The sequence below is a fragment of the Erinaceus europaeus genome, chromosome 13, assembly GCF_950295315.1.
Source record: "Erinaceus europaeus chromosome 13, mEriEur2.1, whole genome shotgun sequence".
NCBI lineage: Eukaryota > Metazoa > Chordata > Mammalia > Eulipotyphla > Erinaceidae > Erinaceus > Erinaceus europaeus.
Genome location: NC_080174.1, coordinates 46,766,685 through 46,781,198, shown reverse-complemented (window position 1 = coordinate 46,781,198; position 14,514 = coordinate 46,766,685). Strand labels below are relative to the sequence as shown.

Here is a 14,514-nt window from a genome sequence, read left to right as displayed (position 1 = left end):
GGATCCGGGTTCGAGCCCCTGGCTCCCCACCTGGAGGGGGGAGTCGCTTCATCACAAGCGGTGAAGCAGGTCTGCAGGTGTCTATCTTTCGTTCCCCCTCTCTGGCTTCCCCTCCTCTCTCCATTTCTCTCAGTCCTATCTAACAACAACATCAATAACCACAATAATGTTAAACAACAAGGACAACAAAAAGGAAAATAAGTAAATTAAATAAATAAATAAATCTTTTAAAGGGGGGAAATAAATAAATAAAAATCTTAAAAAAAAGAAAATTATTAGTGGTCCAGGAGGTGGCACAGTGGATAAAGCATTGGACTCTAAAACATGAGGTCCTGAATTTGAACCCCAGCAGCACATGTACCAGAGTGATGCCTGGTTCTTTCTCTCCTCCTGTCTCTCTCACTAATAAATAAATAAAATATTTCTTAAAAAAAGAAAGTTAAAGTGAGTGTCTGACAGAATTCGCTCTCTGTTCCTGCTCTCTGTTCTTGAGGCCCTTGCCTGCTCTCCTCCTTAGTACCCACCATGCACGTCTCCTGGAACCTTCAACACATGCAGTCGAGTGCTGGTAACTAGCTTAGACTCATGGCTAACCGCCATCATGACTAACCAATCTTTGCCCCTTTGCCTATGTTGCTGTACCTAAATAACTGCAATGTAATAAACCTCCAATTTGTTTAAACTCCAGAAAAGGCATGTGAGTTTTATTTATTTTTTAGAATATTTTTTCTTTTTTTAATATTTATTTATTCCCTTTTGTTGCCCTTGTTTTATTGTTGTGGTTATTATTATTGTTGTTGATGTCATTGTTGGATAGGATGGAGAGAACAGGGGAAGACAGAGATGGGGAGAGAAAGATAGACACCTGCAGACCTGCTTCACTGCCAGTGAAGCGATTCACCTGCAGGTGGGGAGCCAGGGCTCAAACCGGGTTCCTTATGCCGGTCCTTGTGCTTTGTGCCACCTGTGCTTAACCTGCTGCACTACTGCTGGACTCTCAAGTTATTTATTTATTTATTTTTGCCTCCAGGGTTATTGATGGGGCTCTAGTGCCTGCACCACGAATCCACCACTCCTGGAGGTCATTTTTTCCCCTTTTGTTGCCCTTGTCGTTTTATTGTTGTAGTTATTATTGTTGTCATCGTTGTTGTTAGATAGGACAGAAAGAAATGGAGAGAGGAGGGGAAGACAGAGGGGGAGAGAAAGACAGACACCTGCAGAACTGCTTAACTGCCTGTGAAGTGACTCCCCTGCAGGTGGGGAGCCGGGGTCTCAAACCCGGATCCTTACACCAGTCCTTGCGCTTTGCACCACTTATGCTTAACCCGCTGTGCTACCGCCCAGCCCCCAAGTTTTTGTTTTTTAATTGCTATAGAACATACACATTACCATGCCAAAGATCCAGGTTCAAGCCATGGTTCCCCACCTGCACATAGGGGAGTTTCACAATAGTGAAGCAGTGTTGCAAGTGTCTCTCTAACTTTTTAAACTTTTTTATTTAGTGATTTAATACTGATTTACAAAATTATAAAATGTTAGGGGCATAATTTCATAACGTGGGTAGCTGAGATAGCATAATGGTTCTGCAAAGAAACTCTCAAGACTGAGGTTCCAAGGTCCCAGGTTGAAGCCCTTGCACCACCATAAGCCAGAACTGAGCAGTGCTCTGGTAAACTAAATAAAAAAATAAATCTGGGCGGAGGGTAGATAACATAATGCTTCTCATGCCTGAAGCTCCAAAATCCCAGGTTCAATCCCCTACACCACCATAAACCAGAGCTGAACAGTGCTCTGGTAAAAAATAAAATAAAGGGAGTCGGGCTGTAGTACAGCGGGCTAAGCGTAGGTGGCGCAAAGCACAAAGACCGGCATAAAGATCCCGGTTCAAGCCCCGGCTCCCCACCTTCAGGGGAGTCGCTTCACAGGCAGTGAAGCAGGTCTGCAGGTGTCTATCTTTCTCTCCTCCTCTCTGTCTTCCCCTCCCGCTCTCCATTTCTCTCTGCCCTATCCAACAACAACAACAATAATAACTACAACAATAAAACAACAAGGGCAACAAAAGGGAATAAATAAAATAAATTTTAAAAATTTTTAAAAATTACATAATAAAATAAAATAAAGAAATCCAACAGGAAAAATAAAAGCATAAAAAAAAAACTCCATGGGAGTTAGGCGGTAGCACAGCGGGTTAAGCACACATGGTGCAAAGTGCAAGGATGGCGAAGGATCCTGGTTGGAGTCCTCAGCTCCCTACCTGCAAGGGAGTCGCTTTACAGGCGGTGAAGCAGGTCTGCAGGTGTCTTTCTCTTTCCCTCTCTGTCTTCCCCTCTTCTCTTTATTTCTCTCTGTTCTGCCTAACAACGATGACATCAATAACAACAATAACTACAACAACAATGAAAAACAACAAGGGCAACAAAAGGGAAAATAAATGAAGTTTAAAAAAAAATTCCATAATGTTTCCACCACCAGAATTCTGTGTCTTCATCCCCTCCATTGGAAACTGCAGTAGTTCTCCCTAGGTCGAAGATACGGGTTGGCTTTCTTTTTCTTTTCCTTTTTTATTAGTGGTTTAATATTGACTTACAAAATTACAAGATAACAGGGATACAACTCCACACCATTCCCATCACCAGAGTTCTGAATCCCCATTCCCTCCATTATAAGCTACAGCAGTTCTCCCTAGGTCTCAGATATGGGTTATTATTTCTACAACTATCTGTCTATATTTGTATGTATTTGCCTTTTTTTTCCTTGTGTTGTTTTGTTTTCAAGTTCATGTGTATCTAATCTCTGTATTCCACATATGAGTAAAACCATCTGCTTCACTGAGGCTTCATGCCTGCATAATTCCACTGTACCCAAGGACTTTAACTTTCCCTTCCTTCCTTCCTTCCTTCCATCTTTCTTTTTTTCTTTTCAGATGGAGTGAAAAGCAGAGAGTGCCAAGCATCTGGCACAGTGACTACACACACACTATCTCTTGCTCTCCTTATCATCTTCTGCAAATAAATAAATAAATAAAGTCATAGGAGCCAGGCAGTGGCACTCCTGGTTAAGTGCACACATTACAGTGCGTAATGACCCAGGTTCAAGCCCTTGGTCCCCACCTGCAGGGAGGAAGCTTCACAAATGGTGAAGTGTCTCTCTTCCTCTCTATTTCCCCTTCCCTCTTAATTTCTCTCTGTCTTTGTCTAATAAATAAATATATTTTTTAAAAAGAAGAAAAAAAAGTTAAAATCTTTAAAAAGATATATAATGAGGGGGCTGGGCAGTAGTGCACCAGGTTAAGCGCACAGAATGTGAAGCATAAGGACCAGCTCAAGGATCCCAGTTTGAGCCCCCCGGCTCCCCACCTTCGGGGGTGGGAGTCGCTTCACAAGTGGTGAAGCAGGTCTCCAGGAGTCTCTCTCTCTCCCACTCTGTTTTCACCTCCTCTCTCAGTTTCTCTCTGTCCTATTCAACAAAAACAATAATAGCAACAACAATGGGGGTGAATGGCTTCCAGGAGCAGCAATTCCTAGTGCAGGCATGGAGCCCTGTGATAACCCTGGAGGCAGTAAATAAACTAACAAAATTTAATTACATTTTAAAAATATATATAGTGATCATCTATATTCTTCCAACCTAAATTCAATAATCTTTTACACACACACACACACACACACACACACACACACACACACACACACTATATATATATATATATATATATATCTTTCAACAACTAATGAAAGCAAGATGTAGACGTAGGAGGTGGCACAGTGGAAAAAGCATTGGACTCTCAAACATAGGGCCCCAAGTTTGACCCCCGGCATCCATGTGCTACAGTGATGCTCTGGTTCTCTTCCTTTCCCTATCTTATAAGTAAATAAATGAATCTAATATATATACAATATATATACTATATATAGATATAATTATTTACTCCCAGTTATTTCTAAATAATTCAGAAATCTCCTAAGAACACTCTCCTTCAGAACCATAAATTTAATACCACGCTTAAGAAAATTAGCAAAATACCACCACATGATCATATTAAAATGTCCTTCCTCAGTATCAAAATGCTCTTTTTAAAAGATTTATCGGGGAGTCGGGTGGTTGCACAGCAGGTTAAGCGCACGTGGCACAAAGCGCAAGGACCGAAGTAAGGATCCTGGTTCGAACCCCTGGCTCCCCACCTGCAGGGGAGTCGCTTCACAATCGGTAAAGCATGTCTGCAGGTGTCTATCTTTCTCTCCCTCTCTGTCTTCCCTTCCTCTCTCCATTTCTCTCTGTCCTATCCAACAACAATGACATGAATAATAATAACTACAACAATAAAACAAGAGCAACAAAAAGGGAATAAATATTAAAAAAATAAAAGTGCAGTTCTATGAAGAAATGTATTTTTAAAAAAAGATTTATCTTCAGTGGTCGGGGAGTTGGTGCAGTGGATAAAGCATTGGATTCTCAAGCATGAGGTCCTGAGTACAATCCCCGGCAGCACATATATCAGGCTGATAATCAGGTTCTTTCTCTCCACCTGTCTTTCTCATGAATAAATAAATAGCCTTAAGAAAGATTTATCTTCATTGATATGTCAAAAGAAAGAAACAGAACACTACTCTGGAATGTGCAATGCCAGGGATGGAACTTAGGACCTTATTCTAGAGTGTTCAACACTTTATCCACTGCACCACCTCAGCCACTCAAAATGTCTTTTCTTTACTTTCTCCTTTACTTTATACCTGATAGGACACACTCTCCACCCAGCCCCTCAAAATGTCTTTTATAGTTTGTTTGTTTTTTTCAATGTGGAATCAATCATGTTTTATGCATGTGTGTATTCTGTGTCTCTAGTGTCTCTTTATCTACAACAGTACCCTACCTTTTGTCCCAGGGAAACTATTTAAAGCGTTTGTAGTTTTATGTGTTGCTTCATAATCTAACTGCTTATTTTACATTAGTAAATGTTTTAAATGACTGAGCACCAAGCAAAATTGGCATGCCAGGAAGATACACCACATTTAGCCTGTGCTCTCTGTCTTTTCGTGTACCTGTTTTAGAAAAATATCAAGGAGCCACCTGTGCTTAATCCACTGTGCTACCGTCCAACTCCCCAGGTGTTTGATTCTTAAGCATGAGTTTCTGAGATCAATACCCAGCACTGCACATGCCAGAGTTATGCTCTGGTCCTGTCTCATAAATAAATAAATAAATAAATAAAGCAATTCATGGTTGGCACTGAGTGCTCACTCTGAGTTAGATATGTGACATGATTATGCTTAGGAAGTAAGTAGGTGAAAAACAGCTGCTAGTTTCACTCATACATGAAATCTAGAGAATTGAAATACAGACATGAGCTTACAAAAACAAAACAAAAAAACTACCAAACTGAATTTTGATATTGGGTTTCGTGTAGAACTACTTTTTAAAATTTTCCCTTTTGTTGCCCTTGTTGCTTTTTATTGTTGTTGTTATTGCTGTTGTTGTTGTTGGCTAGGACAGAGACAAATTGAGAGAGAAGGGGGAGACAGAGAGGAGGAGAGAAAGATAGACACCTGCAGACCTGCTTCACCACCTGTGAAGCAAACCCCCCTGCAGGTGGGGAGCTGGGGGCTCGAACCAGGATCCTAACTTCCATCCCTGGCATTGCACGTTCCAGAATGGTGTTTCGTTTCTTTCTTTTGACATATCAACAAAGACAAATCTTTTTTGTTTGTTTGTTTTTTGTTTTTATTTATTTATTTTTTATTTAAGAAAGGATAAATTAACAAAACCATAGGGTAGGAGGGGTACAACTCCACACAATTCCCACCACCCAATCTCCATATCCCCTCCCCTCCCCTGATAGCTTTCCCATTCTCTATCCCTCTGGGAGCATGGACCCAGGGTCGTTGTGGGTTGCAAAAGGTGGAAGGTCTGGCTTCTGTAATTGCTTCCCCGCTGAACATGGAAGACAAATCTTTTTTAAAGTTATTTATTTATTCATGAAAAAGATAGGCGGAGAGAGAGCATCGAAGCAGGTCTGCATGTGTCTCTCTTTCTCTTCCCCTCCTTCTCTAGATTTCTCTGTCCTATCCAACAACAACAACAGCAATAACAACAAGGGCAACAAAATGGGAAAAATAGCCTCTAGGAGTAGTGAATTTGTAGTGCAGGCATTGAGTCCCATTAAGCCCCAGTGATAATCCTGGAGACAAAAAAGCGGGGCACTATGTGGTGCACCTGGTTGAGTGCACATGTTACAGTGCCCAAGGACCCAGGTTTGAGCCCCTGGTCCCCACCTGCAGGGGGAAAGCTTTGCAAGTGGTGAAGCAGGGCTGCAGGTGTCTCTCTTTCTCTCTCCCTCTCTACTTCCCCCTACCCTCTCAATTTCTGACTGTCTCTATCCTTTAATAAATAAAGATAATAAAAAAATTTTTCAAAGAGAGAGAGGCTGAGAGAGGGAAGGGGGTGATAGAGAAGGAAGGAGGAAAGGAGGGAGGGAGGGGGAGAGAGAGAGAACTGAAGCACTGTTTCACTACTTGTGAAGCTTTCCCGTTGCAGGTGGGGGCTGGACTGGGGGCTTGAACCGAGTTCCTTATGCACTATAACATCTGTGCTCTGCTGGGTACCAACTCACAGGCCCTCCCCTCCCCAATGTCTTCTGAGTCTGATACCAGCAATTCAGTTCAGTTCAATTCTTTTCAAACATTAACAACTCACACCAACAGTTTAAGTACTTAGTCTTTTTTAAAAATATATTATGTATTCACTTTTGTTGCTCTTTTTTATTGTTGTTGTCATTGTTAGATAGGACAGAGAGAAATGGAGAGAGGAGGGGAAGACAAAGAGGGGAAGAGAAAGACAGACACCGACAGAACTGCTTCACCACTTGTGAAGCGACTCCCCTGCAGGTGGGGAGCCAGGGGCTTGAACCGGGATCCTTACACCGGTCCTTGTGCTTTGCACCACCTGCGCTTAGCCCACTATGCTACCGCCCAACTCCCTAAGTGCTTAGTCTTATATGACAGACTTCATTTCATGCAAGTTTCCCACCATCCCTACCTTTGACTGAGGAATTATTATCAGGAGTTTTCATGACATCTGACTCAATTTATGCAACTTAATGTTAAAAATTATGTGAATTCACAAAATTCATAAAAGTCACCTCCCTCCCTTTCTCTCTCCCCTCCCTTCCTCCTGCCCTTCTAGAGCATTGCTCAGTTCTGGCTTGTGATGGTGCTGGAGATTGATTTCTTTGTGATTGGACTTGAGTCCTTGAAGATGTTTTGAAAGTTTACATCAAAAAGAGTTCTGCTAATGTTTTCCTCTAAATATTTCATGGGGTGGTCCGAAGATTCAACCTGGGATCTCAGCATCTTAGGCACAGAAGCTTTTTTTTTTTTCCAAATAATCCTTTATTGAAGCATCTTCCTTTGTAATTCTTAACTAGCTGGACATTCTACAGCACCACTGTTGATGTCATCTATGATGTCATAAGGATGGTGGCCATCAACATTGTAACCCACAGATTGAGCAGTCCCCAGGATTTCTTTGATGGTTCCAGAGTTCTTGTCGGGCAATGTTGATAGTTTTCATCAAAAATGTTTCCACTGTGCTTAATATTTTTCTGCTTCTTTCTGTTTCTTGGTGTTTCCTTGAGGGCTTTAATGATGAGGGCTGAGGCAGAAGACACCACCTCAATCGGGGCCTGTCTGTCCTGGATTGTGAGTTTGACTGTGATCCTCAAACCCTTCCAATCACCAGTAGCCTTGGCAATGTCAACACCAACTTTTTCTGGAGACAGAATAAGCGGCCTGATGTTGGGGGCCAGGGCCCAAGTGGCACCAACCCCCCCCCCCCCATCTCAGGTACATGACTTTGATCTCGCTGAGGTCGAACTTTGGAACTTTGGCAGCATGGTGGAGGTGGCTGGTGTCGGATGAATCCAGATTCCGGACAACCGAAGCAAGTTGCACCTTGGCCTGCCTCCTCCAAGCCGAAAACCGAAAGCAGAAGCTTTTTTTTTTCATAGTCACTATGCTATCTCACTGGTCAGGAAGTTCTTTTTCTGACTTTTTCCTTTGTTTGTTTTTGTTTTATCAGAAGGCTCTGGTTTATGATGGTGTGGGGGATTGAACTGGGGACCTGGGAGTCTCAGATTTACAAGTCATTTGCATAACCATTATGCAGTCTCCCCAGCCCTGCTTACTTTTTCTTCAGAGCAGTTATATTGGGATTGGGGGTGTGAGCCCAACAGTGCTTTGATCTCTCTCTCTGTACCTCTTTAACTAAAAATAAAAACACGTACAAGTTAATAAATACTAAAAGAACACTTATATAGGCTTGATGTCACAAGATTTGAATGTCTAGAGCCTTGAGTTTGAACCCTACGTAGCATCACATGTACCAGAGTGATGCTCTGATTCTCTCCCTCTCTCTCAGATATAAATCAATATGAAGACGTACAGGAGTACAACTATACTACCCTCTCGGCAGGCTCATGAACCAGGAAGCTGCTGTAGATCTCATTATTCAAGTTTATTAATTCATTTAGTAGTAATTTAATAGTGGCTTATAAGATTTATAAAGTACAGTTCCTGGAAGCCGGGCTTTGGCGCAGCAGGTTAAGTGCACATGGCAGAAAGCGCAGGGACCTTTGCTTTCAGTGGTCCGGGAATTGGCGTGATGGATAAAGCATTGGACTCTCAAGCATGAGGTCCTGAGTACAGTCCCCGGCAGCACATGTACCAGAGTGATGTCTGGTTCTTGAGGTGGGAAGTCAGGGGCTCGAACAGGGATATTTCCATTGGTCCTTATGCTTCATGCCATGTGCGCTTACCCTGCTGTGCCACCACCCGGCCCCCCTCCCAGTCTCGTTCCAAAAATAATAAAATAAATAAATCTTCAGGGTCGTGGGTGAGAGAAGGAAACAACACTCTAGAAACTATAACTAGTGAGGGGAGTCCTCTAAATTGGAAGAGGAGAAATTAATAATTTTAACATATTGCGCAGCTTATGTGTGAACTTTCTCATATGCCCTTAGTGTTTTTATTTATTTATTTATTGAGTAGAACACTACTCAGCTTTGGCTTATGGTGATGCTGGGGCGTGAATCTGGGACCTCAGAATTTCTGGTATAAAAGTCTTTTTTTTTTTATATTTATTTACTTATTCCCTTTTGTTGCCCTTGCTGTTTTATTGTAGTTATTGTTGTTGGATAGAACAGAGAGAAATGGAGAGAGGAGGGGAAGGCAGAGAAAGAGAGAGAAAGATAGACACCTGCAGACCTGCTTCACCGCCTGTGAAGCGACACCCCTGCAGGTGGGGAGCCAGGGCTCCAACTGGGATTCTTATGCCGGTCCTTGTGCTTTGCGCCACCTGCGCTTAACCCGCTGTACTACCGCCCAACTCCTGAAAGTCTTGTATAACTAGTATGCTGTCTTCATGGTGGGACATTCAGATAATATGCCCTTGGCTGGGGTCGGGCAGTAGCGCAACAGGTTAAGCACACATGGCACAAAGCGCAAGGACTGGCATAAGGATCTCGGTTCGAGCCCCTGGCTCCTCACCTGCAGGGGAGTCGCTTCACAGGTAGTGAAGCAGATCTGCAGGTGTCTATCTTTCTCTCCCCCTCTCTGTCTTCCCCTCCTCTCTCCATTTCTCTCTGTCCTACCCAACAACAACGACATCATTAACAACAATAAGAATAACTACAACAACAATAAAAAAGACAAGGGCAACAAAGGGAAAATAAATAAGTATAAAAAATAACTACAACAACAATAAAAAAAACAAGGGCAACAAAAGAGAAACTAGATAAATATAAAAATATATAAAAAATAATTATACCCTTGGCTTAAGGCAAAGGAGGAACTTCTAACATCCCATAAATATCACTTCAGCAGCTCCAACAATACCTCTCCCTTGAACTGACCATGACTCTATATTCTTATTCAGGAAGTGTGTGTGGGTATGTTCTGATTCATCTCTATCATTTTTTTTTCTAAACCCTGCTTTGTTTTCCCCCCACACTTTCTCCCTAGTCCAGCAGTTAGTCATCCTTCATAATGACTACCATGAGCCCCTTCTGACATCATTCCCAGCTCTTAGCACCCACCAACTTTGTGCCAAAGATGTTTCTATCTGTTTCTACAATTGAATTGTCTTCCCCCTAAGAACCTTGAGCCTACAGGTAGTAAATCAGGTTCAAGGTATGCTGGGACTCAAGGACGGGAAGATTATTCATTCACAATACCTTTTATTTATTCCTGATGTGATTCAAGTCTTGTGGGATAGAGTATGACACAGCCACTGTCCTCATAGAACTCACAATCTATTGGAGGAAGGAAAAAGAATCAGACAAGTACAGTAATCCCAGAAAAAGCTGTAATGAAGGTAGCAAGCAGAGTTCAAAGGAGGGGCAACTCCCCCAGATTGCTGAGTTTGTTAAGGAAGGCCCAGGGAGGATGTGACAGTTGAGCTGAGAGTTGACATTTGGATATGAGTTCTCCAGGCAAAGAATTGGAGATGAAATACATTATAGAAACATGTGCAAAGCATGGAAGTGAGAGGACCCAGGCAGTGGCACATTTAGTTGAGCCAATATGTTACAATGAACAAGGACCTTGGTTTAAGCCCCTGATCCCCACCTGCAGGGGAGAAGTTTCACAAATAGTAAGACAGTGCTGCAGGTCTCTCTCTCTCTCTCTCTCTCTCTCTCTCTATATATATATATATATATATATATATATATATTCTTGTGCTATAGATGTCTCTCTCCCTTTCCACCTCCCCCTTCCCTCTCAATTTCCCTCTGTCTCTATCCTAAATAAACAATAATTTTTAAAACAATTTTATTTATGTTATGAGAAAGATAGGAAGAGAGAGAGAAAGAACCAGACATCACTCTGGTACATGTCTGCCAGGATCGAACTCAAGACCTCATGCTAGAGGGTCCAAAGGTTTATCCATTGTGCCACCTCCAGGACCACAGCAATACTTTTTTTAAAAAAAAAAAAGTCATAGAACTGAGAAATGGTTTGGCTTGTACATATCCATCAAGGCAGGATTTGTACTAAGGGGTTGATCAAGAGGCAGAAGCTACTCCTGCTTAGGTCAGACAGGCCATTTCTGGTCCCACAGTACAGAAGTTAGAGTGAGTTAGTTGTGACTTTGAATAGGTCGTCATAGGCATGACCACATACAACTAAGGGCCTAGAAAAAGCTGATGTGATTCTCAGTGGAACCCACTGTTACTATTATTAGTGGTATATGGTGCAGGAGCACAAACTCATTTTTTTTTTTTTGCCTCCAGGGATATTGCTAGGGCTTGGTGCCTTGCACCATGAATCCACTGCTCCTGGAGGCTATTTTTTCTTCCCTTTTGTTGCCCTGGTTGTTTTATTGTTGTTGTAGTTATTATTTTTGCTGTTATTGATGTCATTGTTGTTGGATAGGACAGAGAGAAATGGAAAGAGGAGGGGAAGACAGAGAGGGGAGAGAAAGATGGACACCTACAGACCTGCTTCACCACTTGTGAAGCGACCCCCTGCAGGTGGGGAGCTGGGGGCTCGAACCGGCATCCTTATGCCCGTACTTGTGCTTTGTGCCATGTGTGCTTAACCCTCTGGGCTAACACCTGACCCCCTCAAAAAAACAAAAACTCATCATTTTATACACATATTCTACCATCAGGCTACCTCTTCTGGCAGTTTTTGTTAGCGAGCATAAATCAAACCACCATCCACTGTAAGGAAGCAAAGATGTTTATTGACGAATTGCAATCCGGGCCGAGATGGTGACTGGTGTTAGTCTACCAAGCTCGACCCCGAACAGGGCTCAAACCACACAATTTATAGGAATTCAGACTACACTCAGGGAGGGGGAGCACATCACCTTATCAACCTACATCCAATAACAGGCTATAGCAAACACAAGATCCAATCATTTCAAACTTAGCAAAAGCATGATCCATTCAAAGCAAAGCGCGGGCTAGTTTCAAATATAGTAAGATCACACAACCAATAGAATTCAACCAGGCAGGGTCGCCACATCCTCCTGCCATCGGCTATGACCACCCATCCGGTAGGCAGCACACCACAAAGTCTGTTCAAAGGTCCTGATAAGGCTTGTCCCCATGTAGGGTCCTTCGAACAATGGGTGGCCTTCACTGATGAGGTCCTGATAAGGCTTGTCCCCAGGCAGGGTCCTTCGAACAATGGGTGGCCTTCACTGATTAGGTCCTGCTTATTCAAGGGGGAAGGGGCAAGGAATTTTCCACCTCATACTACAAGCAACTCATACTAAAAGCACTTAACAAACAACTGCATAAAAAGGGAATTTCAAGGCTACTGCCTTTTACAGTTTTTATTTGCTTTCTTTTATGACAGAAAGTGTGAGAGAGGAAAAGACATGGACAGAGACTAAAGCACCTCCACCAACCATAGATTTGGATTCAGTTGGTCTTTGTTGGTCTCATATAAGGCTCAAGATGGACCCCAAGGTCTAATGTTTATAAGGAGGTGCCACTTCTCAGGTCCCAGAACCCACTGTTATTATAAGGACTACATGGCATAATTCATGTCACATATCTGACACAGAGTAAGCAATCAATAAGTGCCAACTGTGAATTACTTTGTTATTAATTAATTAATTAATTTATTTATTTATTTATGAGAACACCTGGGGAGTGGGACAGTAGCACAATGGGTTAAGCACAGGTGGCACAAAGCAAAGGACTGGTGTAAGGATCCTGGTTCGAGCTCCCGGCTCCCCACCTGTTGGTATGCTTCTAATTCTACTTCTAAAAACCTCTTCTGTTTTATTTGGTTTAATCCCCCCTGCTTAAAACTATTCTATTTACATAACCACTGCATTCTATTTACATAACCACTGTTAACAAGCACCACCCTCCCTCCAGGGCATTGGTGGTTCAGTGGTAGAATTCTTGCCTGCTCCGCCCCCTCTCCTTGTCACACCCTGATATTCACCAGTCACTTTTCTCTCCACCCTCTGTATGTCACATCTTGTTTACACCCTACTTGGAAAGTATGTAAGGACAACATTGTTCGTTTTAGTTAGTTGGTAGTTGTGTTAGTTTAGCTTAGTTTGGTATAGATTGCACTGCGTCCTGCATGAATAAAGAGATACTGCGTACAGCTCAACCATGAGTCCCTGGTCGTCTGTTATCCGCCTGTGAAGCCAGCCCGTCGAAAACAACACCCACCTGCAGAGGAGTTGCTTCCCAGTGGTGAAGCAGGTCTGCAGGTGTCTTTCTCTCCCCCTCTCTCTTACCCTCCTTTCTCCATTTCTCTCTGTCCTCTCCAAAAACAACATCAATAACAACAATAATAACTACAACAATAAAAAACAAGGGCAACAAAAGGGAATAATAAATATTTTTTTAAAAAAGAATCAAACACCTGGGGCCAGACAGTGGCACACCTGGTTAAGTGCACACATTACAGTGCACAAGGACCCAGGTTCAAACCCCTGGTCCCCACCTGCAGAGGGAAAACTTCACAACTGGTGAAGCAGGGCTGCAGTGTCTCTCTCTGTCTCTCCTCCTTTCCATCTCTCTCTCCCCTCTCAATTTCTGGCTGTCTCTATCCAATAAACAAAGATTTGTTTTAATATAAAGTAGGTTCTTTTCTTTAAGAAAAAAGGAATCAAACACCTGGGGCCAGGTAATGGCACACCTGGTTAAGTGCTCACATTACAGTACACACAGATCCAGGTTCAAGCCCCTGGTCCACACCTGCAGGGGGAAACTTTCACAAATGGTGAAGCAGATGTCTATCTGTCTCTCTCCCTTTCTATCTCCCCTTCCCCTCTCAATTTCTCTGTGTATCTATTCAATAATAAATAAATAAAAATATTTTTTTTAAAAATCAAACACCTGGGCTGGGTGGTGGCACAGCACAAATGTTACAATGTTCAAGGATCTGGGTTCAAATCCCTGGTCCCCACCTGCAGAAGAAAAGCTTCACAAGTGGTGAAGCAGGGTTTCAGGTGTCTCTTTGCTCTCTCCCTCTCTGTCACCCCTTCCCTCTCAATTTCTGGTTGTCTCTATCCTATAAATAAAGATTAAAAAAAAAAAGAAAGAAAAGATCAAACATCTGGGAGCTGGGTGGTAGTGCAATGAGTTAAGTGCACATGACACTGAGCACAGGGACTAGACTAAGGATTCTGGTTCAAGCCCCCAGTTCCCCACCTGCAGGTAGATCACTTCAAAAGCGGTGAAACAGGTCTGCAGATGTCTATCCTTCTCTCTTCTTCTCTGTCTTCCCCTCCTCTCTCGATTTCTCTCTGTCCTATCCAACAATAACAAGGGCAACAAAAATGGGAAAAACGGCCTCCAGGAACAGTGGATTCATAGTGCAGGCACCAAACTCCATCAATAATCCTGGAGGCCAAAAAAAAAAAAAAATCAAATGCCTTATCTGTTGTTAAAATTCGGAGGCTCTAGCTGGCCGGACTAGCTTCACGGGCGGGTAACAGAGACGCGGAGACAACGGCTGGGCAGGGAAGCTGTATTTCTTTATT

General features: G+C 42.7%; 1 pseudogene; it reads right to left on the bottom strand.

The window, feature by feature from the left end:
- Positions 1–7,412: 7,412 nt before the first annotated feature.
- Positions 7,413–8,000, bottom strand: LOC103123519 (large ribosomal subunit protein uL11-like; annotated as a pseudogene).
- Between the last annotated feature and the right edge of the window lie 6,514 nt (positions 8,001–14,514).